Consider the following 24,554-nt stretch of genomic DNA (forward strand, 5'->3'; position numbering starts at 1 on the left):
TTTAGAATTATTTACAGAATTGTTTACACAGAACACTCCAAAAAAAAACTATTAAAAATAAAGAGAAAGTTGAGTAAGCTGTTATCTATATTATATACATATTTTAAAAACTAGCAGTTTCCCTGCATACCAGCAGTCACTACCTAGAATATATAATGGGCAAAAATTCCATTTACACTAGCAAAAAATGAATATGTGTATGTGCATATGTGTGTGTGATGCCTAGACATAATACACACTCCTAGTTTTGCTTTGCCATCTTCTGTCTACTCTGTTTTTCATCCCTGTGCAGAGCCCCTCTTCTCTGCCCACATCAACCTGAACCTGCCCTACCCAGTGTCCCAGGTCAATACCCACCTCTACGTAACTTCTCCTATAGCAACACATTTATTCCATTCTATTTATCTTTGTTTCTAGTAACCGGAACCTTCCCCACAGCAGCTGAGACCTTTTTGAGCTCACCTGGTAACCTCTTATGGTAGGATGAACTTTTTCAGCATTAACTGATAGACCTATGCACTCCACCATGCAATCTCACCCCATCCTGGACTTCCTTTTAACCATACAACCCCAGACCACTGTGATTTGAGGCTCTAAGATATGAAGCCACCATTACTCTGCAAGAGCGATTATCATGGTAGAACCAGTTCCCGTGAGGTGTAGAGAGTATAATAAAATCAAGAGCTGAGGAGAGAAGGGATTTAGTCTATCAGGCCTGAGTCACCACTGCCTTAAGTGCAATAGGCCTGAATCAAACTTGCATCCTTGCAGCTGCCCCTGCCACAATGCACATCCTGGGGAAAAACCAAGTATCTTCCCACATGGCACTGCTGGCACCCAGAGTGCCCATGAGCGGATAGCCTGATGCCAATGAGGAGGAGTGACCACAGCTGAGGACAGACAGCACAGCTGACCTCAGTAGATACCAGTGCAAGTCACATGACCACAGCTTAGAAGCCTGATGCCACCTCCCCCACCACCACCCTCAACTCATGCCCAGCCAGCACCCAGAGCTGTAATGCTACATAAACGTGGCAACTTAGCTGCCATCTTGAGAAGAAAGAAGGAAAGTTCTTAATGAAGTGTATTGAAACCTTAAATATCTGCTTGTCCAGAATTCACTGCTTTTAAGTGTTAAGCCGCTGGAAAGATCAGGGGCTTCAACTCAAAATAAGGTGAATTAGAGAAAAACAGTCACAATTTTGTACCCTTGGAAAAAACATCACTTGGAAATATCATATCCACTGCACCAAAAACTACAAGGACAAATCTCAGTCAACATAAGGGACAACCATCTGATGTCGCAAAGTTGCCCGAAAGGAATGTATTTTGGTCCAGATTTAGGAAAAACCACAGACATTTCTCCCACCAGGAACAGCAGGAGAAATTACTGTGTTGTGTGCCTTTTAGAGCCTAGAGGAAAGAGTGGGACGGGGTGACCATCTCTGTGATATCACTGTGTATACAATATCATCTAGTACAATTTTGCACCCTGGCATTTCGAATTTGTTCACCCCGGGAAAAGGAAAAACCCTGCTTTCCACCTGCATTAAGGAAAACTGAGTTCTTCCCCACTACATCTTTCCTTACTATGAGCTTCCTCGAACACTCACACATCCCACAACTTTGGTCACCAAATATGTATAGGTGTTTACCCACAACAACCAATTCTCTGTGACGTCAGCTGGGTGTCCTACAATTCAACTCAATTCTGGCACAACCTGGACGTACCATCAGATCCCACAAATTAAGGGTTCAGTCCTACAAGACTGCTCCCTCTTTCCCACTTCAGAGGCCAGTCGTGAGCTCAACTGTACATCTGACCAGCCAGCTGTAAATCAGAGGTTCCCATGACTCACTCCTCAGGTTCTACCAATTTGCTAGAGCGGCTCCCAGGACTCAGGAAAAGTTTACTTATGTTTACTGTTTATTATAAAAGGACATGATAAAGGATACAGATGAACATCCAAATGGAAGAGCTGCATAGGGCAGGGTCTGCGAGGAAGGAGCGCGGAGCTTCCATGCCCTCTGCTGGCACGCCCCTCTCCTGGCACCTGCCAGCTTCACCAACCCCAAAGCTCTCTGAACCTCGACACTTTGGGGATTTTTTTTGGAGGGAAGCATGATTGATCATTAACTCCATTTTCAGCTTCATTCCCTTCTCAAGATAATGTGTGAATGAGCTAAAAATTCCAAGCTTCTAATCATGGCTTGGGCTTTCCAGTGACCAGCTCCCTTCTGCGAGTCCACCCAAAGTTGTCTCATCAGCACAAAAGATACTCCTCTAACCGAGGAAATTACAGGGGTTTCAGGAGCCCTGTGTCAGGAGATGGGGCAGAAACCAACATATATTTCTGATTATCAATCACAGTATCACACCCAGGTTACCTACACTTATAAAGTAAACGTGAGAAGTTAGCCGCAGCATTCTAAAACCAATAGCAAGAGGGAGGCAGTGGGTAGAGCTCAGTGGTAGAGCACGTGCTTGGTGTGCACGAGGCCTTGGGTTCAATCCCCAGCGCCTCCATTAGGGGAAAAATAAATAAGTAAATAAAAACTAAAAAGAGCTTTTTAAATAAAATAAAACCAATAACAGGAAAAACAGAAGAAATACTAGAAAAGATATGTATTATACAGACTCCTGGCAATCATGATATTCTCCTTGAAGATGATGTCCAATGCCTCAAATTTTCCTTCTACTTTGCCTAATCTCCTTCCATCTCTGTTTGCATATTAAACCCCTGTTATCCTAAATATAATTTGTGTTTTCTTAAAACCAGTTATCAATCTGGACACTCAAGCATAAAGTGCCCCAAATTATTTCTTGTATCAAACAGATTCTAAGTAGAGCTTTGATATCTTTCCAGTCATACACAAATAAGTTTATTATAACCAATTCTTTTCCAGAAAAATTAATAAAACAAGAGACCCAACGCTAACACCTTTACAACTAAGTAAGAAGATGACCATGTAACCTGGATACAGGGTTCTGAGAGGAGGCTACAGTCAGCAATGAAATGAAATGAAATGTGAGCAGTTGTGTTGGTCAATATTCTACTTCTGTGGACTCTGCCTACGGAAGGCAGGTGGTTTATTACAACTTGGAGAGGACTCCTGGAAAGAGAACTATTTCTCTGGGAATTTTAACTCAGAGATAAAAATTTTGGACAATTTTTTCCTATTTATTCAAAACAGACTGCCAGGTAAATTGGAAGCTTCCCAGTTAGCTGAACACAGGAAGTTAAACAGCTGCTAGACTTGCCTCATTCCCCAAACTGGTTCCATTCCAGTTGAACTGGTTAGGCTCCAGCAAGAACCAGGCTGTCCCAACCAGTCTGGTTATCATTAGGCCTGCTGGACCCAACCTAATCCCTGTGGTGCACGCATTTCTACAGCCATTTCCCCCAGAGAAGAAGCCTGATGAAAAGCTTCCAGCAAGTTGCAGAACCACTCTGCAACAGACCCATGATGATGCTGCAAGACTCAGCAACCAACACTGGCTAAATGCTATTCCCAGGTGACTCCCTAGACCCAGAAGAGGCAGAAGCGCAGGTACACACCAGTCTCACTGCCCAGAGAAGCACCCTGGCATTGGGAGTCTTCTAGTATCAAGCATGGCAGAAAGAGGACCCGAGTATTTAAGGGCAGGGCAGGTTCTAGTAAAATCACAGGTTATTTTTACAGAAAAGTGCTGGGCTCTGAAATTCTGTGCATGCGTGTGCACGCACACGCACACGCACACACACACACAGCCAGCCTTTTAGTCCTTAGGTTCCTATCACTTATCAAGGTTAAAACAGCTCTGGCTGGTTCTGAAATTTTGCATATAAAATCAATTCCCTGTTGGGGTTATATCTTGTGAGCTACATTTAGAGCAAAGTAAAACTTACACAGACATACACAGAGTCAAAAAAAAAAAAAAAAGACTTCTCTTTATCAGCCTAATTTTGTGCAAATAAATAATGCACACATACAAGAGGAATTCCTGATCCCTGGATTCACTTATGAGTTCAGAGTAACAGTTATAGCTTCTTTTCACCCATTACTGAGTTTAATATACACGGGTTATTTTGTGCTTTGTTGGAACGCTCAGGTCCAGCCCTAGTTATGCTTGCCAATACCTAACCCACCTGATAAAGCAGTGTAAAATACCTGGTGATAGAGTAACACAATGTGTGGCTCTACAGAAATACAACCGATTTTTTAAATAGACATATGCTAAAAATCAAAAACTCAAATTTGGAAACAACCTAAGTCTTCAACAGTAACCCCCAAGAATTCATAAAAACAGAACTCTGCTGTCTGATTCTACAGAGCCGTGATGGGAATGTATACCTCTATTCAACTTATACTTCATTTGTGCCCAAAATTTTATAATTGTTTTAATTAATATGACCTTGAATCTGTAATAGATCCTTTGAAAGGTCCTTAAGAGTGCTGAGACTCCTGTGATTACCCTGGGTTCTAGGATGGCATTAAGGAAGGTATATCATTAAAAACTGTTAAGTCTCATGAGGAAGGATAGTCCATAGACTGTACTGCCACCACTAAGGTGACAGTGGAGGCAGTCATAGGGTGGGGTGAGCCGTCGAACTCCATTTCGTCCCTGGTGGTTTCTCCCCAACCTGCAACGAGCCTCACATGACCCATACTTGACTTACCACTTTAAGGCCATGCCCCTGGCCAGCCATAGCTCTGTGATTCTCGTGCTTTTCTGCAGGTGTTACCAGTCCATGACAGTGTGTGCTCACACGTTCCCTGGGTCCCTCACTTCTGCCTGGCCAGTTACTTCTCCAGGTGCCTTTTACTTGCCACATTAAGAACAGTGTCTTGCCAATTATACCCCTACAACAGGATGACGTTTCTTATACATAAATCAAGTTTGTGTTCCCCACTAACTCTTTGAGCACTTCAGTGTGTTAAGTAAAGTTTGAGAACAATTCCATTGCTTCCTTTAAACAACACACACAGAGCCCTAAAACTAATACACTGTTAAGAGAAAAATCTCATATTTTACCCTGAAAAATGCCTTTAATGTACTTTCAGATTTTATAATCTATCCAGTCATCCTTTGTTAATACCTGCATTGTTAATATAGGAATAAATACTTTGTTATAGCTCCCCAAAACAATCTTCCACAACCCTAATCACTTAAATATCTATTAAACCTAAATGCATTTCTACTTTTGAAATGTGTTTTTTGACAATGCATCTCATAATAATTTTCAGTGCTTAAGTATATACTCATGTAGTTGAACTGGAAGGTTAGATATAATGTTGTAATAGCTAAGCCATGCTTATTCAAGGGAGCTTCATAATAGATTTATTTTTGCATATATTCAACAGGGAGCAAATAAGGGTATTTTTCCCTCCCTTTCGACTCCTGTCAAGTGTGTTCATTGGAGAAGAAGAATGCATTTGAAGAGATTATTTATTCTCCTTTATTAAAATGAATATAAATAAAGACAAAGCCCATTACATTTCACTGGCAGCAAAGTCTTATTCTGAAAGGTTACCCAAAGCTCAATGACAATTTCAAGGACATTCTGCCACAGAGGCATGGAAATCTCGAGCTCTGGAATTGTTAAGATTATCCATCGCGTTTCTCTATCCGTGTGTATGTATCTGCATTATAACCACACTGATCTCCCAGGCCCCTCTCCCTATCCTTCCTGTAGACCCGGCTCGGAGCCCAGCTTGGCCTCCTCCACCTCTCACTGTGGGCTTCCACTCTCTTTCCCCAGCATCTCCCTAGGTGCTCTCCTCCGAGGACCTGTCTGGGCTCATGGTGCTGGGACCACCTCAAGGCCAATGGAAGAGGCGTACACAACAAAAAAAGGTTTTCTATGTTCTGCTCCCCCAATGCAAAATGGACGATATTGAAATGCCGATGTCAAACCAACGACTTAACAGGAAAAATTAATAAGTTTGTAGAGCAAAATATATACTTTCTCCTCTGACTCAGGATTACAGAGATAAGTAAGGTGCGGATGAGTAATGAGGGAAGACACAGCTTCTTCCCTGCCCGCCTAGCATCAGTGAAGTCAGACAGTGAGGGGGTGCGGGCGTGGGAGGAGCTGGGAGTGGACAAGGGATGCTTCCATTTTCTGAGTTATTAATGCCTTCAAGGAGGAAATATACATGCCTGTAAGCCTGAAGTGACCCCTGATTTATTTTTTAACCTAGACGTCACAGACAACATGCAGAGAAACTACTTTACAAATTGAAATGTTCAGAGTCCACATGGTAAGAATAAAAGGAAAACGTCAGCGTTCTGAAGGTCAGATGCAGTACATTTAAAGAAGTCTTCCTCAGAACATTCCCTGAGATGTTCTAATCTGCCCACAGGGTTCATGCCAAGCAGAGGCTACTTCTGGGTCCAGCACCTAAAACTGGCAACTGGCTCTGTTCCTCACAGGGCAGTACAGGTGAGGAGGTATTTCATTTCATCTCATTCTCTTTCCTACACCTGAATGACTCATTTTTTTTCTAACTAAATTATAATAGTCTCTACATGTTTTATCAATATCTGCATTCACTATCTCTGTATTTAGTACTTTGGGTACTCTCTCCTAACTCCCTATAGCATTCAAAATATTTGGTAAGTAACAATTCCTAAAGTGCTTTTACCACTACATTTCCTGCAAATGAAAAAAAAATTTAAATATCCTTTCCCTCTTTTACCTAGTGAATCACTTACATTGGTTGATTCAGTTATTGAATAATACTAAACTAGTATCTCATCCAAAACAAGCCTATGTTTTTCACCGACACCTCTGCTAATTCAGCTTAAGTGAAGAAATGTATCTTGACCCACACTATGGGCCATGCCACCATGCCTTTGGTGAATAAAGCTATGAAAGATATGCTCTCATCTTGAAGATGACCATGGCCTCTAGCCTTCTTTGATGATTGGAAAAAGAAAATTAATCACAATAGATGAGTTGGACACAAAGTTCTACAAAATTTTCAACATCAGGGGGAGGGTATAGCTCAGTGGTAGAGCGCATGCTTAGCATGCATGAGGTCCTAGGTTCAATCCCCAGTACCTCCGTTAAATAAGTAAATAAACCTAATTACGTTCCCCCCCCCCAAACAAACAAACAAACAAAAACCTTTCAATATCTTTTCAGGCCAGGAAAATTACAAGCCTAAAGGAAATGAATCAATGTATACAATAACATTAACAGATAAAACTTCCCTCTGTTTCACATCTGGTTAGATTTTAAGCAATCAAGTGTTTTATTATCTTTATATACCCCACAGAATTTGATACAGAGCTGATCATATTCTAAGTACTTGATCAAAAATTCTCAATTGAGAAGAATGATCAAAGAATTGTAGTTTCAAGCACAGAGAAAGAGGAATATCTGAAGCCTTTTCTTCCAACAAATAACTACACTGTCTAAACCTTACAGAAGGAAAATGGTGAGCACAGCAGGCGGGAGGAAAGGATGGCCAAATAGGCAGGCATGTGGCCAGTGGAAAAATTTCAGGATGTTAAAAATGTCTGAGTAGATAAAACTGGTTGGTTTCCATTTTGCTGGTGGTCTTTTAAGCTTAACATAAAATCTGTTTATATGATTACACGTCTCCTTTACATTACTGGCTTTTCTACCTTAACTTTGTATTTGCTCCAGAAAAGGGTAAAACTAATATATGGATAAGAGAAAAGCTATTAGAAGTCAACTAGGAAAAATATGATCTATCACCTGAAGGATATGAGAAATCAAGTAGATCTTCTATCTAGAGAAAAATGTCTCCTCCTCCTTGATTTACACTTGACTAGATTCTTCTTGGGATAAATAGTTCAGACCCAAACTCATCATTAGCAAGAGTCGCAGTTTGTAAGAGATGCTGTAAATGAATCATCAAGAGGGTAATAACAACTTATTACACCAGAGACGAAGTTCTAATGTATACAACCCGAACACTGGGGCACAACCCTCCTTGACTGTAGTACAAATGGGTACCAGAGTGACAAAAGGCAAAACTACCCATATCCCTCTGGACTGTTCTCCTCAGACAGACTCAGAAGGCCTACTGGTGATGACACTAATTCTTAGTGCTTCTCAGAAATGTTGCATTTCTAAATATCTACTTTTTAAAGCTACTCAAGATATATAACGGCCATCCTGAGGATGTCCAGCCCTCTTTTCCTTAGTTCTCACCATTACCAATTCTCATTTGATGAGTAGAGTTGAGTGTACAGCAGCATTTCCGCTCAAGGCTGTCTTTAACTTCTGAGAAAAGATGTTATAACCAGAGGCATTATTTACCACAAAATGGACTTAGACTATTTCTCTAGATCAGCGTCCAGCCAAATCTAACCCATCACCTATTTTTATGTAAATAAAGTTTTATTGGAACACCAGGGTGTATGGTCTATGGCAGTTTCCAGGCTACAATGGCAGAGTTGAGTAGTTGCAACAGTCTATAGACCTCAAAGCTGGAAATAGTTACTATCTGGCCCTTTACAGAAAAAAGTTTACTAACCATTCTCTAAATAATAATAGTACCTATCAATGCTATATCTGCTCTGTGCCAACCACCTCAGAAAAGACTGGTCCAACTTCATGAAAGAAGATATATACAAAAGGCCAGTAAGAAAAGATGCATGTCATTATTCAGTGGAGAAATGCAAACTAAAGCCACAATAATATACTATTTCACAACCAGTAGAATAGTTGAAAGGAAGAAGACTGACCACACCGAGTGTTGGCAAGGACACGGGAGACCTGAAACTCTCATACACTACTGCTGGGTATATAAAATGGCACAAGTACTTTGGAAAATACTTTGATGTTTTCTTATAAAGCTAAACAGGCCTTTCTCTATGACTTAGAAGTTGAACTTCCAGGTATTTATCCAAGAGAAATAAAAATATACATCTACAAGAAGACTTGGACGTGAATGTTTATAGCAGCTTTATTCACAAAGCCAAAAACTGTAAACATTGTAAACATAACTGTCCATCAAATGGTGACATTATATAGTTGCAGTATATGCACACAATGGAATACTACTCAGCAATAAAAAGGAAGACAACATAGATACACACAGCAATATGTACAAATCTCAAAAACATAATGCTGGCTACAAGAAGCCAGACAGGGCATAAAGTGGGATTTGAACAGGAAGGAGCACAAAGGAACTTTTGGAGGGCAGGTGTGGAAATCTTGGTGGTGATGGTTACATAAGTGACTAAATCTGTCAAAACTCATCAAAATGTAAACAAAATTGGACTATTTTATGTAAACTAGATCATAAGAAAATTGATTTTTTAAAACTATTGTTCTATAACCTTTCATGAGACAGATCATCAATCTTAAAGTCGCCAAATTACTTGAATTCTTCTCTCCTTTCTAGCAGTCTCATCTAATAGTTCTCCATTATGCTGATATCCCTCATATGTCAATAACTACACAGTATTATACATCTTCTAAATATATTAGTATTTCTTTTATATTCCTGTTAGACATCAGACTTCTAACAGTGCCATAGCTCCTTGAAGGTCATCAAATCCAACTATTCAATCTTAAATGCGCTCCTAATGAAGAACAGACCATGTTCACCATCTGGTTAACCTAGAATCTGCCTACCACTGGTTTCCAGCCACTGGTTCCAATTCTCCCTTTTTTTTTTTTTTTTAATGGAGGTACTGGAGATTGAACCCAGGACCTCATGCATGCTAAACACGTGCTCTACCACAGAGCTATACACCCTACCTCCATTCTGCCTTTTGGAGCCATATTCAGAAAGCTTAATTACTCATCTACCCAATAGCCATTCAGATATGTGACACACATACACCTGAGACTGATCATGTCTCCCTCAGTCCTTACCATCTTCAAGCTGAACACCCTCGATCATCTCTTCTTAAAAAAGCTCTAACTCTTCAATGCCAAATTTGAGCTGAGGTCTTAATATGCCCACCGTTAAGGTTTGGGTTCACAGTCCTTAATTATGCAACCAAGTGAGATTATTCTGTAGTGCAGAGGGCAAAACTATAACTAGTAGGTAAAAATTTACTAGTAAAACTATCTTTAATAGAAGAGAAATTTTTCTAACATTTAAAACTGCCCCCAAATGTCATGTTTGGGCAAAAACTAGATCATCAGTCAAATACAGGGGATGGAATTTTGTATTTCCTGCAAGGACTAAGAAACCTTAAAAATATCCTCTCCAGCACTCTGATTCTATACCTGTCAAAGGCCCTCACACTTATGAGACAAGGAAATGGTTAGTTTGTAAAAAAGACAAAAATTAGAAGAATAAACAATGTGATTGACTGCATCTCTCTTGGGCTTGGTCTGGGCGCTTGAATAAGATTAAACAGTTATGGAATTGAGTAGGAGGAAGAAGGGAACCACACTAGAGAGAGAAAATAATTTCTCACACGTTTTCCTGAAGGCCAGAGTCGTATAGTCTCATCAGACACCAGACTACATGCTTTGTTCCACCCTCGTAGGTAAACAATGGCCAAAGTTCCACATGACATAAAGAGAAGAATGATGCCCAGGAGTGTCTTGGCTGGAATATCATTCTCAACAAATAGACTCACAATAAATAGTGTGTCCTGGAAAATAAACCAAAGGGCAGCTATTCAAACTAGCTCTCAGTTCAACACTCAGTCACTCCAACAAAGAACTAAAAGAATGCAATCAGTGCATTTTCAGAGTTTAAGTTGTTACCCAGAGATTAGGGACTCAGAATTCCAATCTGCTTTGTGATTCCCTCCCTCGCTCATATAAATGAGCTTACCCTCGGATCTCTCTAGGTTGTGGGCTTTTCGAAAATTGCTTTTGCTTGCAATTGATAGGATGTTTCCCTTTTTTCCAAGGGAAAAAAAAATGCATTTTGAAGATTTCATCCTTTATGGTTGCCCAAACAACATGAGCTCAGCAAACAGATTTAGTTTTAAAAGTAACTTATCAACATTGACAGCGTCCTCTTAAGAACAGCTGTTGCCACTGTAGACTGCAGTGTGAACATACCCCTGAATTTAGAAACAATTCTGCTTCAAAGGAATATTGCACATTTAGCACCCGCCCCTTAATTACCAAAGACATTTGCATGAAAGCCTCATATCTGTTTGGCAACTTCACCTTCTTATTTTTTCTAGGATTTAAAACCTAAGTCCTGAAAGGTGTCATTCTGTAATGATGGCGTTTCACTTACAAACGGAGAGCCATCTCCTGGTCCCATATGCCTCAATCTAACGGCCCATTTTTGACTCTTTGAATTGCTCTTCCCTTTCTTTTATGGAGTTGGCTGACTGTCAAAAACTGGTTCTTTTGCAATCCTAATTGTGAGTTGCAAGGTCATATGAGTCTTGGCTCTGACAGTAGAAAATGAATTTATAAAGAAAGATACTATTCTTCATTCTTTTAATGTTCAAGATGCGAAGGAGAATTTGCATAATATGTGTTTTGCAATTTTTGTTAAATGCCATGCCATACTTTTATAACTGACATTAGTCTCAGGGTCCTGGGCGCAGAAGCTGATGTATTGTAATGTATGTCGAGAAATAGGTTGGTGAGAGCGTTAGAGGAAAGCAAATAAAAGAAAATATTGATGCAATAAACAAGAAAATCTTTTCGCTGTTCTTTCACAGTAATCGTTTATAACATAAGATGGTTTCTGTACACTGTCTGCCTCTATATGTCTCAAAAGAAATTCCTACTGATCTTCTAGAATTCACTGTTCAACTGAGCTAAGTGACTATTCACAAGTGATTGTTTCAAAGCCTCGTAAATTCGATTGTTCCCCCTATTCATATATTGGACATGCACACAAGAAGAGAACCAAATAAGTATTTTCTTTAACCTGGATTCCATCTTATTATGAAATACTTTAGGTGGTGAACATTATTCCAAGGACAAGAAGAATAATTAAGAACATAATTAAAGACAGGTCTGAAGGGTTCTTAAGTCAGCAGAGCATTAAATGCACTCATCTCCTGCTAAAGAGGATATGATAGCTTTTTTAGGAATATCTTTAAGTAGGTAGGTAAAATGGAAGGGAAGGAAGGGCTCAATAAAAGTAACAGAAAAGAGAGGCTCAGGATGCCTTAAACTACTCACTCCTTCATCTGCTTAGGGTCAGTGCTAAGTAGCAGTGTGCCTGATGATGCAGCAACATCGATAAGGGACTTGGGTGGCAGAACACTAGGAATAGGGCTCTCCACAAGACTCAGTTCTTTTTTATTACCACTTATGGAAATTATAATCAGTATTAAAAAAATCAGGAAAATTGGCGTAGCTTATGCAAAAGCCCAACTGCCCAAAAAACGTACTGCATACCTACAGTGTGGGGTCACAGGCGGTTTTCCTTTCCTCCTTCTTGCTTACTTGTATCTTCTGAAAATTCTAAAAGGATATCAAACCACTCAGTATGGGATAGCTCATGCTGCAACAACAAATAACTTCCCAAATCCCTGTGGTTTAGCATAACAAAAGGTCACATTTCACTCACTGGTCACTCAGGAACTTGGCAAATGGAGGCATCATTTGAACGAGTGCTTTTACTATAGCCTTTATTATAAGCAGCAGCTGGGGGAAAACACAAACTTCGCAGTGGCTCATAAAGTACCACTCAGAAATGACACATATTCCACTCACACTTCACAGGCCAAAGCAAGTCACATGGCCATGCTTATTGTCAAAGGACAATGGAATACTACTCAGTCATTAAAAAAGAATAAAATAATGCCATTTGCAGCAACATGGATGGACCTGGAGATTGTCATTCTAAGTGAAGTAAGCCAGAAAGAGAAAGAAAAATACCATCATATATCACTCATATGTGGAATCTACAAAAAAGAAAAAAAAGACACTAACGAACTCACCTACAAAACAGACTCACAGACCTAGTAATCTTATGGTTACCAGGGGAAAGGAGGTGAGAAGGGATAATTTTGGAGTTTGATATTTGCAAATATTAACTACTATATATATAAAAACAGATGAATTTCTTCTGCATAGCACAGGGAACTATACTCAGTATTTTGTAATAACCTTTAATGAAAAAGAATATGACTGGGACTTTATGCTATACACTAGAGATCAACACATTGTAACTGACTATACTTCAATTAAAAAATGAAAAAGGAAATGGCAAAGTGCAATTCTACCACTACCCAAAGAGCCAGAAATATTTGCTAAAAAACATTAATGTCTGCTAAAAACACTTATTACTTGCTAATTATGTTTGGTAAATATTCTTATGTTTTTATGAAAACACATTATTTGTCATATTTTTATAAAATTGGAGACAATATTGTACACATTTTATCATCTGATTTTTCTCTTAGCACATCATAAATACTGATTAACTATTCAAATACACATGATTAAATTCAATAAATGCCTCATTTTTTATTCAAAAGGTCCTCTATCTTGGAATTTTAGCTCTTTCTAATGTGGTTGAAAAAAATACTAGAGGAATAGTGAATTAGAAGACCTAAAAGAAAATATATGTAGGAGAGGAGTAACTTGAACATGGGGCTTAAGTGTCCAAAAGGTGATCAGGAGGGAGCAAACCAGACCTAAGAAGAGGCATTAATCACATCAATGCTTTTAATGGAGCCGTAGGTGGTAGACTCCACACACACATATTCAAATTAGGAAGTTAACACAGAGGGAACCTGAAAGGACTTCATATAGAGCCCAACAACACTAGCAAAAGGAAGTGTGAGCTGTTATAATTTGAGTTGATGACGCTCCACGTGGGTAATACATTATATCTAAAATTGAAGGCCAGTTTTGTTTACATGGACTATGGCTAAAAGTCCTAATTTATTATCTACTCAGATCTAACCTCCACAACAGATCAACAGCAATAAAACAGCATGAACAACTTATGCAAGCAAATATGATGCTTGATCTTTCCTACACAATGAGTGTCCTCAGTTGGTAAAGCATCTCCTTTGAGTGATTTTTCCAAGAGCAATGGCATATTTGCCTCAGTACCGTCACATGACACTCCCAACCAAGTGTTTATTAAACTCAGCACTTTCCTAAGTGCTGAAGGAGACACAGAGGAAGTAAGAGATATGTTCACAGTATACCTGTGGAGGCAAAACCATCACATGTCCAACATCTAAAGATTAAGTTGACTGTCCAACCATCTATGAGAACCAGCAAAATTGAGCAAAGGAAGAGTTGATTATCAACTAAAATTTTGGGAAAGACTTAATAGGAGAAGGTAGGAGTTGCACACAACTTTGAATGGTTAGCAGCGATAGTTTAAAATGGACTTAAGTTGAGGGTGAGGGAATGTTAGCAGTACTCACATCATCACAGAAATTACTGCAAAACACTAGAAGGGGTAGAAAAGACCTGCTGATCTCAAATTTGAGGGTGCTGGAAAATGCATCTGGAGAGGCTGGGTAGGACCAAAGGATGGAGGCCTCTGAAAAGCAGGAAGAAGCTTTTGGGAGTCCCTCTAAAAGGAAGTCATTACAAGTTCTCAAGAAAAGAGAATGATGTAATAAGTGTGACATTTCAATTAAATTAGTCAGATGGTAATAAGCATTGAATAAGACTGAAATCACATTCCTTCCCCTCAAGCAACTTCCACACATACATATACACATATTAAACATATATAGGTGAAAATTTACATCCTCCATTCTTCAGACTACCATAGGACTTTAGATATCAAACAATAGGAGACATAAATAATAATAAACACAATATAATGGTAATATTCATACAGTCCCTCTGTCTATCTCTATCACTACATATTGCATCTCAAAGACCGGAACCATGTCTTATGCACATGCACACACACACACACACAATCCCTAAAACAGTATCCACCACATAGACAGCAAGTTTTAAATGCATGATTAAAGAGACTGGATTACAGAAGATCACATAGTTAGGTCCTCACTTTAAGCGTAACAAGAGACTAAAATAGGATCTGAATTAGAAAAGGAATAAAAATACTAGTTTCCTCTGTCCCTGTGCCAGGTATCTTCTATTAGGCCCTCAAGAGCCATGTTCATCCTTCTCCATCCTGCTCTGAGCCTCAAAGAGCTAATCTTTTTGTACCACATCAACGGGATTCCCTTCCAGTTGAGTTCAGCCAATTGGAAACCCTGAGAAGATGGGAGGGAAAGGGAATGGTGAGGTCAGAGTATTTATATTCTATACCCCAAGGTCTGAGTGGCCTGGTCATATTCCTTGACTAAAAGTCATTGTATTTCCCAAGGTTGCCAGGTTCTATAGGGCTGTCTATCCTTGCAGACAGAGCCCAATCCCCGCCCCCCAACCATCCTTCTATACTTAGGATGGTAAAGCTCAGCCATTACTAGCTGTAGGTCACTGTTATTTCCCTTGTGGTTCCACTACACCAAGACACACTTTTTAAAATAACTCCTTTCTAAATAAACCCTCAATTCAAATGATCTTCTGAGTGTGCCATTTGTTGGCTGTTGGGCCCTTGACTGATTTACTTTCCTTTATTCTTGCTAATTAATACAAGAAAACACGAGGTGAAACCAATCAATGAAGAAATATTTTCATGAAGACTCTTTAGAGGTTGGTCAAATTTTACATCTAGAATTGGATGAAACATTATTAAATTAGCTTAGTACTTCCTGTAACATTCACCACAGACGGGAAACTTAATTATAGTATGTTGACAAGAGATTCACAAACAGTTTTCTAAGTTTCAGATAAACAGTAGGAAACAGTTCCAAATGTTGGCGGGAAATGAAATAATTTTTATTCATTATACTTTGTCCTCATTTGGAACACAGAGTCACTGACCTCTCTGCTTTCTCCCAAACATTAGTCTTTCTACTTTTTTTCATCTTCCTCTTTGGCCACAGGAGAATCCACAATTAGCATTTCAAAAAAAAAATCAGCAAATACTCTAAAGTCAATTAATTACCCATCTGTCTTTCATCAGACCCATCTAAGTAAACCCCTGATGCGGATGAAACCAAACATTTGCTCTCTGTAAGCCTGCACCAGGGTCAACTGGATGCTCCTGAAGACGGTCACACAATGGAGCAAGCAGTACCACAATCAGTTCACAGTGGCAACTTGAATTGCAGCCTCCACAATTACCAGAAACCCTCTCACATTCTTCTGCTCAACTCCCACTCTCAGCAAAGGGTTTTCAAACCTCTCCATCCTCCGCAAACCTCTGATCGCCATCTCTCTTTCAGTTTTAAAAGATGGCCAAGCCTGATCATTCACACAAAATGCTGAGGTTTTCAACCAAACTGAAGGCAGCCATCTACCACAACTGCACGCTGTCTCCTTCCTTCCCTCTTGTTTCAAAAAAAAGGCCAGCCTCGCCACCAGCATCTGATACATCTCTCCCGCCCTCATTGTCAGGAACCTCATCCCCATAGAATATCCTCCTCTGGATGTGCATCTCTTCCTCTTAACAAGATCCTTACCATTAGGATTTAAACATGCACACATCTCACCCACCTTTTTCAAATAAGGGTTTCACGTGCTTATAACTGTTCATGATAAACCCATCTCTCCAATGACACCTCATTTCTTAAGAAGGGTGTACTGTGGAGCTCTAGGATCTTTAATTTGCTAAGAACAAAAGAGACTTCATCCCTAGCATTTCAGCCACCGTCATATCTGACAACTGTATTAAAAATGGCTAAAGGTGTGCAAGCTTAGAGATATTAGGTAGAGCTGACCTAAAATTCTCCATATATGCAGAAAAGAATGGTGATATCTGACAAGAGACAAGATCTAGCCATCCTGAGGAACAATGGATGCAAGGCTAAGGAGACAGAGGTCTATGAAAAGAGACAAACAAAGCAAAGACTTCCCTGGAGATAGTTTCCCTGAGAGAATGACAAAAGCTGCAATGGGAAGATGGGAAGGAGTTAACTGGAAAGAAGGAAAAGAATGTTCCAGCCAGAGAGAACATCATATGCAAGGTCCTTTGACAGAAAAAAAAAGAACCACATGGCTAGATCACTGAGATCATGGGAGAAGAAGGTGAAAAAAGAGACTAGGGAGGTATGTAGAAACCATGCCACACAGGGCTCATAGGCAAAGTGAAACCAACAAACCAACACCCAAAACCCTTGCCTTTACCCTAAAAGAATTAAGAAATCATTGAAGAGTTTTGGGCAGAGAGACAGAGAGATGATATATCACATGTGCTATGTGGGAAAAAATACATAGCTTCCATGTGAAGAACTAATAGGAGAGAAACAAATTGCTGTCCGGAAGGAAGAAAAGTGGAGAGACTCAAAAGACACTGGGAAAGGAAAATCAGTAAGACTTGGTGAAGAATTGGAGATGGAGTGAGAGAGAGGGAGGTATAAAGTATGACTGTGGATTTCTAGCTTGCACAACTCAACTAAGGTGCACTAAATAAAAACAGATTTGGAAGGAAGATTGGAACTCAGGTTTAGTTGGACATTAGGTATTTGCAGTGACTTTGGGCCATCAACAAGAAAATGTTCAGGAGTCAATTAGACACAGGTTTGTATTTCAGGGGGGCTCCTGGGCTACAGTTTAGATTTATAAGTTATCTGTATTGAGAATAAACTTGAAGCCACAAGCTTAGACTAGATCACCAAGGGAGAGCACAGAGAGTTGGAAATGACCTAGATTCAAGCAGTAAATAACTCCATTTAAAAGCGGGGAAGAAGATGATGAACAGCAAAGAGAAAGAGAAGTGACCAAGGAGCCGTGAATAATAGAAGCCACAAGAAGAGATGGTTTCAAGAAGTGGTTAAAGCTACAAGATCACGTAAAATGAGAACTGGAACATGTCAATTGGATTTTTTTTCCGATTGGATTTAACAACCTGTTTTTTTTTTTTAATTGACATATAGTTGATTTACAATATTGTGTTAGTTTCTGGAGTACAGCAAAATAATTCAGTTATGTATATATATATTTTCATATTCTTTTTCATTATAGGTTATTACAAGATATTGAATATAGTCCCTTGTGCTATACAGTAGTACCTGATTGTCTATTTTATATATAGTAGTTTGTATCTGCAAAGCCCAAACTCCTAATTTATCCATCACCCATCCCTTTTCCCCTTTGGTAACTCTAAGTTTGTCTTCTGTGTCTGTGAGTCTATTTCTGTTTCATAAATAAGTTAATTTGTGTCATATTTTAGATTCCATATATAAGTGATACCGTATGGTATTTGTCTCTCTCTGACCTACTTCACTGAGTATGATAATTTCTAGGTCCATCCATGTTGCTACAAATGGCATTATTTCATTCTTTTTCATGGCTGAGTAGTATTCCGTTATGCGGGGGGGTTTTTGTTTGTTTTTGTTTTTGTTTTTGTTTTTTTAATATATATATAGAGAGAGAGAGATTATGTATCCAAGGCCCTTAAATGCACATACCCTTCTGGAAATATATGCTTGATAAATTTTATGCTAAGGAACTAGTGCATAGGTGCAGAAAGAATGATCAAAGATGATTATCAGTGGCTTTTTGTAACTTAAAAAAAGGTAGAAAGAATGTAACTGATCAATGGCATGGAATAGGATAAATGACGACACATAACACCATGAAATCATTAAAATGATCATTTAAGTCTGTTTTTGTTGGCACTGAAATAATACCAGATTACACTGTGAAGGTGGAAAAGGAGATAAAAAAACATATCTAGCCCGATTACATTTGTGAAAATGTGTGCATACTTGTACATATGTGTATTTTTATGGAGAAAAAAAATCTAGGATAATGAATAGTGTAATTTTAACAATTATTGTGTTGAGCTAGTGATTTAGGGGAAGATTTTCACTTTTTCTTTATTTCTTCCTTATTAATTGAATAGTTTAATGAGTTTGTGCTATTTCACAATAATGATTAACTAAAACTCGATTTTGAGAAAAACAACAAAGTTCTTTAGCCACTTTCCAAAAATGCCTGAAGAAACTATGTAAAGTTTTCTCTGTAGAAGATTACCCTAACTTCTGCTAACTGCTGTGGATCTGAGAAACACAAAGCTCCTAGTAAACTATCCTCCACCGAGGAATCTATATAAAACCACACCATGGAATCAAAAACAAACTCATAGAAAGAGAACAGATCTGTGATTACCAGAGGTGGGGGGGGGGGGAGTGGGGGGAGGAGAGGGAGAATCAGAAGAAGACTGTCAAAAGGTACAGACTTTTGCTTATAAGATAAGTAAGTATTGGGTACGGTACAACATGATGACTATAGACAGTATCTTTCAAATATATCACGCAGTAGTGTTAAGAGTAAATCCTAAAAGTTCGCATCACAAGGAAAAACATTTTGGGGGGTATAAGATGAATGCTAACTAAACCTATTATGGTAATCACTTCAGAATATATGTATGGCAAGTCATCATGTGGTACACCTTAAATTTCTACAGAGCTGTATGTCAATTATATCTCAATAAAACTGAAAAAATAAATAAAACAATACCATGGTCACCTAAGTGCACTGTACTAGCTATCTATTGCTGTGTAAGAAATCACGTGAAAACTTAATGGCTGGAAACAACAAACATTTATTATCCTACATTTTCTTAGTGTCAGGAACTTAGGAGCAGCGTAATGGGGTGGTTCAAGTTCAGAGTGTCTTATGATGTTGCAGTCAAGGTGTCAGCCAGTGCTACAGTCATTTCAAGGCTCAAATGGCAAAGAATTAGCTTCTGAGCTCATTCACGTGGCTGTTGGCAAGGCCTCAGTGGTTCATCTTCCAAATTTACCCACATGGGCCTCTCTGTAGGGTCATCTCATAACATGAAAGCTGGCTCTCCCCAGAGTTAGCAAGTCGAGAGAGAGATAGAGAGCACCCAATCCCAGAAGCAGCACCCCATCACCTCTGCTGTATTCAACTCATTAGAAGTGAGTCAATGTGGGGGAGGGTATAGCTCGTGCTTAGCATGCACAAGGTCCTGGGTTCAATCCCCACTACCTCCATTAAATAAATAAGGAAATCAATAAACCTAATTACCTCCTCCCTGCTAAAAATAACAGACAACAACAACAGCAAAATTTTTTTTAAAAGAAACAAACTTGATTTAAGCAATGACATGGATGAATCTCACAGATATTATTCTCAGCAAAAGAAACTGGTCTCAAAAGATCATACTGTGTAATTCCTTTTATATGAAATTCTAAACAGGAATAATTAACCTATGATGAAAAAAACTGGGAAGGTCGCTGCTCTGTGGAGCGAAGATTAAGTGAAAAGACCCATGAACAACATTTCCCAGGTGACGGAAATGTTCTCCATCCTGACTAGCAGTATGAATCACACAGTCGCATGTATTTGTCAAAACTCATCAAATTATACACTTAAGATCCACACATCTCTTTGTATAGAAATCTTACCTTAAAATGTAAATAAATATTAACTTCAAAAACAAAAAGAACAAAACCCGAAGGTCTGTTGAATATTAGGATGAGTTTAAAAGGAAGCGCCAAGGATCACCTCCTTTGAAGTCTTCCAAAAAGAAGTGAAAATTCTCATCTGTCTAAAGACAATGTCAAGAACATCTACTGAGAAACAATTGGAGGAATACCAACTTTTCAACACTGGAAATTAACTTTGGTTCAAGGTAAGGGCAAAACAGAGGATCATGGGATTTCTCAATGTCTAGGGCACACTGAAAACAAGTCCTTTTGGGAAAAGAAATTTTGACACAGGAAATGAAAGAAAACAGCATAAAAAGAAGGAAGAAAGTCACCAATTTACACAAGGTACTGAAGTCAAAAGATGAATGATATTCACCCCAAGTCATTAAACAAATTACAGATGGGGTCAGAGCTCCGAACTGATGTTATAACTAGGTCCCAATGCTCTGGGTATTTGCTTATCTTATCTAAAAATACTGCTATAATTAAAGTATTGTTTTCACCTGAAACCTACAAAGGAAATCTGGATTTTTTTATCTTGCTTTCCACACACTGAATCTAAACTCTTAATGATATGGCTCTTTCTGGTTTCAAAAGTTTCATCCCCAAACCAACTTTAATAAAGAAGAAAAAGATTTGCCTCTAAAGCTAGGGGGAAAGTTTTAATTGAAACCGCCTTCCAGAGTCGGCATAGAGTTGAAGTAATCAACACCAGATTTTTCTCTCCTGTAAAGAAATCCGCAGCGACACTGCAGCCTACCTGTTCCGCTCGTGCTGCTTAAGCACTGCATATCCATTTGAATAAAAACCACCTATTTTTGTTTTTCAGAAGCATCTTGTTTTTATTGCAATAATTTCACTGCTCTTTCCCCAGCAAGGAAGTGATATCGTGAATATGATTCAGTCTCACTACAAATGTTCCTAACGGAGTCACTAAAAACTTCAAAACCATAAAAAATATAACCCTATATTAAAGGTTTTGGGGGAAGAAAACCACAGCACAATCGACATTGTTCAAAAAACAGTAGCAATAATTTAATGACCAACTTCTCACCAAGTTTTAGAACCTTATTTCCCATGTCAGAATGCAACACAGGGCCACAAAGACTGTAGATACGCCACATACACACACAGAGACCTTTCTCTTTATTTTGTCTGGAAAACCTGAAAAACTTGAATTTTAAAAATAATGCTAAATTTAATGAGATTGTTTACCTTATTGAAGGTTTCTTCACATGCAGGGTCTCAAACAATACTTACCAGAGAGGATGATTAGAAACACAATCTGTAAAATGAAGGGACTAGCCTGGATCATCCCTACTCTCCCTTGTAGTTTGTATTTGATGCATTTGGTCCATAAACCAGACAGCCTTAAAATGTCTCCACACTCAAGACAGCCCCATCAACACCTTTCCTGTTCCATGCAGCTTTTCCTCTCTTCTTTTGCAGTGCTAGTACCCTATTCCCTTTAAATATCTTAATTAAGCAAATCCAGGTGCGGCTTTATACTAGAGATCAGTATGTTTTACAGACTACAGAACTATTGGAATAAACCAAGATTAGAATACAATTAACTGGCAATGAAAGGATTATTCATTCTGCCTGTTTACCTCTTTTCTCCCATTTGTCTCATTTTATTTTGTCTACTAGCTTCAACAATGAACAAACATTTTTTAGAGTTCAAAGGAAAAGTCTAATCAGAATAATATCAAATATACTGCACACACACACACACCTGCACACACATACATGGAACCATTTCATTGTCCGATGAAGAAAGAAAAATATTCTGCAGTCTGTCTCCTGTTAATTGGCCTTATTATTATATGAAAAAAATAAGCATAGAAGACTTTGAATTCTCACTCACAATCAACGGTGCAAAAATGAATATTTCAACAGACATACATTTTGAAGTTTTAATTAAAATCAGTAGTGCTATTGATATTGTAATGTCTTAGAGTAGGGCTCAGGCAAGTAATCACCTGCCTCCCAAGTGAATGGCAATATACATGCAATTAATTATAGACGACTTTGCTGCTGGAACCACCTCGGGATCGCCAAGATTCAGAGCAAGTGTTCACACATTTAACTACAGAAGGCAAACTCTGCTGGCAATGGAATGAGTAGCTACTTGACCTAGATGCAGCATCTCTCCTTATTACGTTCAGTGCCCAAAATCTTGCCATAAACTTTGCTCATCTTTTCTGGTACCACAAATAATCCACCTGCTTCCTGTGGTCAAGGCTTACTTTTCTATTGCAGAAGTTTACCAACAGACATTGGTGAAGCCATCTGGGGAGATTATCTTATATTTGAAGATGCCTCCCCATCTTCCTGCCTGATGAGTGAACAGAGGCTTTCAAGAGAACAAAAGTAGTTTTCCTGTTTCTTCTATGAGACATCACTCGTAAGTTCTCACTCTGAAAATACTTTGAAAGCTCCCTTTTTTCCCCACTCAAAAAAAAAAAAAAAAAAAAAAGGATTCTTGGAATAAGAGAATGAAAGAGAATTTGGGCAATCACTAGACCAAAGTAGAATGCTTAAAAATACACTCAGCTGCCAAAAGTTTCATCCAGGATTCTGTAGATACTAGGAAATCAAACCAGACACAAATAAAAGTGCAAAAAGGTCACAACTGATTGAATGACTAGTTTTCTAAATGATCTTAATGAAAAGTAATTATACTTCATAAAATAAAAGTCAGAACAGAACAATGATTCTTGCCTGAGTTTTTACAGAAAACCTCTATTTCAAATGGGAAGGTCTGAAGGAAGGAAGGGAGGGAGGGAGGGAGGGAGGGAGAGGAAAGAGAAAGAAAATTAAAAATTGCCTGAATTTCTCAGGCTGTCTGAAAAAATATGAGGATTTTCTTTAGGACTGGGTAAGTTTGATGCTAAGTGCGCTTCAATATCCACATACACGAGTACAATGCATTCCTGCCTCTCATAATAAGGATCCATCTTTGCAATATCTTAATTCCCACCATTCTCAGGAAGTGACCAGAGTCCCCAGGGTCCTGGACAGTCCCTCTTGCTGACCTTTCTGTGTTCCCATAAGATCTACAGACATATCTCACAATATCAAGGAAATGACAAGCTTTGACATGTTAACTACAGTGATTTTTCTGAATAGAGTTAAGACAGTTTAGCATCATTGTATTCAAGCCAATCCTAAGGTCATAAGTAAACAGTCATTAGCAAGCTTATAAACAGCACCTTTCCCTTTCTATAAAGCACTAGTCTGGTCTGCAATGAAACCAGGTAACTGTGACACTTACACAAGGAAACTGTAACACGAAACAACGATATTTAGCAATCTAAAAGCAAGCAGCATGTTTACACGCCTAAGCAGAATGTTATTACCCTATAAATCTTTGAAGCAATCAGCTAGAATGTGTCAATTACTTAATTTTAAAAGGTTCTGAGTCACAAACCAAAAAGATGTAGTTGGCCACAGTTAGCTAATTCTTTCTTCAAAACTCATCTCCTTAGCAAATGTAAAAAAAATATGCTTTTAGTTTTTTCTCTTTCTAATTTTAATGTTTTTAAATATAACATTTATAAACTGTTTCAGTGTTGAGAATGTTAGCTGAATGTGGCATATTCCTCCTGTGTAATGTAACACCACCAAACCATGAAAAATTATCTGGTTGCAAATTATTTAATCGTCTTAAACCAGCGCTTACAGTCAATACATGAAGCTAACACATTTCAGTCAATATTGAAAACCAAGAAAAATGGCCCGGTCACCTGAGTCCAATGAGGAGCACTAACACATGAATCCAATGGTCCACCCCACATTTCTCCATGATTCTGCTGAATGTTCTTAAATACACCTCACCTTCACTGAACAGTTAACTAAGTTCCAGGCACTATGGTAGTCATTCTATAACCATTAATTCTTCTACCATCTCCCAAACCAGAATTATCGTTACGTTCTCTTCTCAACCCATTTTTTAAAACGTGGAAATTGAAGGTTATCAATTCCTCAGATTTACACAGCAAGTGATAACGGAGGCCATTATTTGAACTTGGCTTTATTATGCTGTATTGTCCCACATAACTATACCCCCACACAGCAATCGTAGCTCCTCTGGTATTTTCAATGTCAGATGCTCCCTCTAATCTTCCATTATGGAAATATGCAAACATCAACCCTTCTTAACTTTCTCCTCCATCGGTTCCAAGTCTTTCAT

General features: G+C 38.7%; 1 long non-coding RNA gene and 1 other non-coding gene across 2 annotated transcripts in view; one reads left to right on the top strand and one right to left on the bottom strand.

Annotated features, from left to right (window-relative positions):
- Nucleotides 1-24,554, bottom strand: part of LOC135320284 (uncharacterized) — a 262,059-nt gene that overhangs the window by 185,646 nt on the left and 51,859 nt on the right. The gene's annotated exons all lie outside the window — the stretch shown is intronic.
- TRNAT-GGU (transfer RNA threonine (anticodon GGU)) lies at nucleotides 2,449-2,527 on the top strand. Its single transcript has one exon. It is a non-coding gene; the product is annotated as a tRNA-Thr (tRNA).

Source organism: Camelus dromedarius, chromosome X (genome assembly GCF_036321535.1).
Source record: "Camelus dromedarius isolate mCamDro1 chromosome X, mCamDro1.pat, whole genome shotgun sequence".
NCBI classification, from domain to species: Eukaryota; Metazoa; Chordata; class Mammalia; order Artiodactyla; family Camelidae; genus Camelus; species Camelus dromedarius.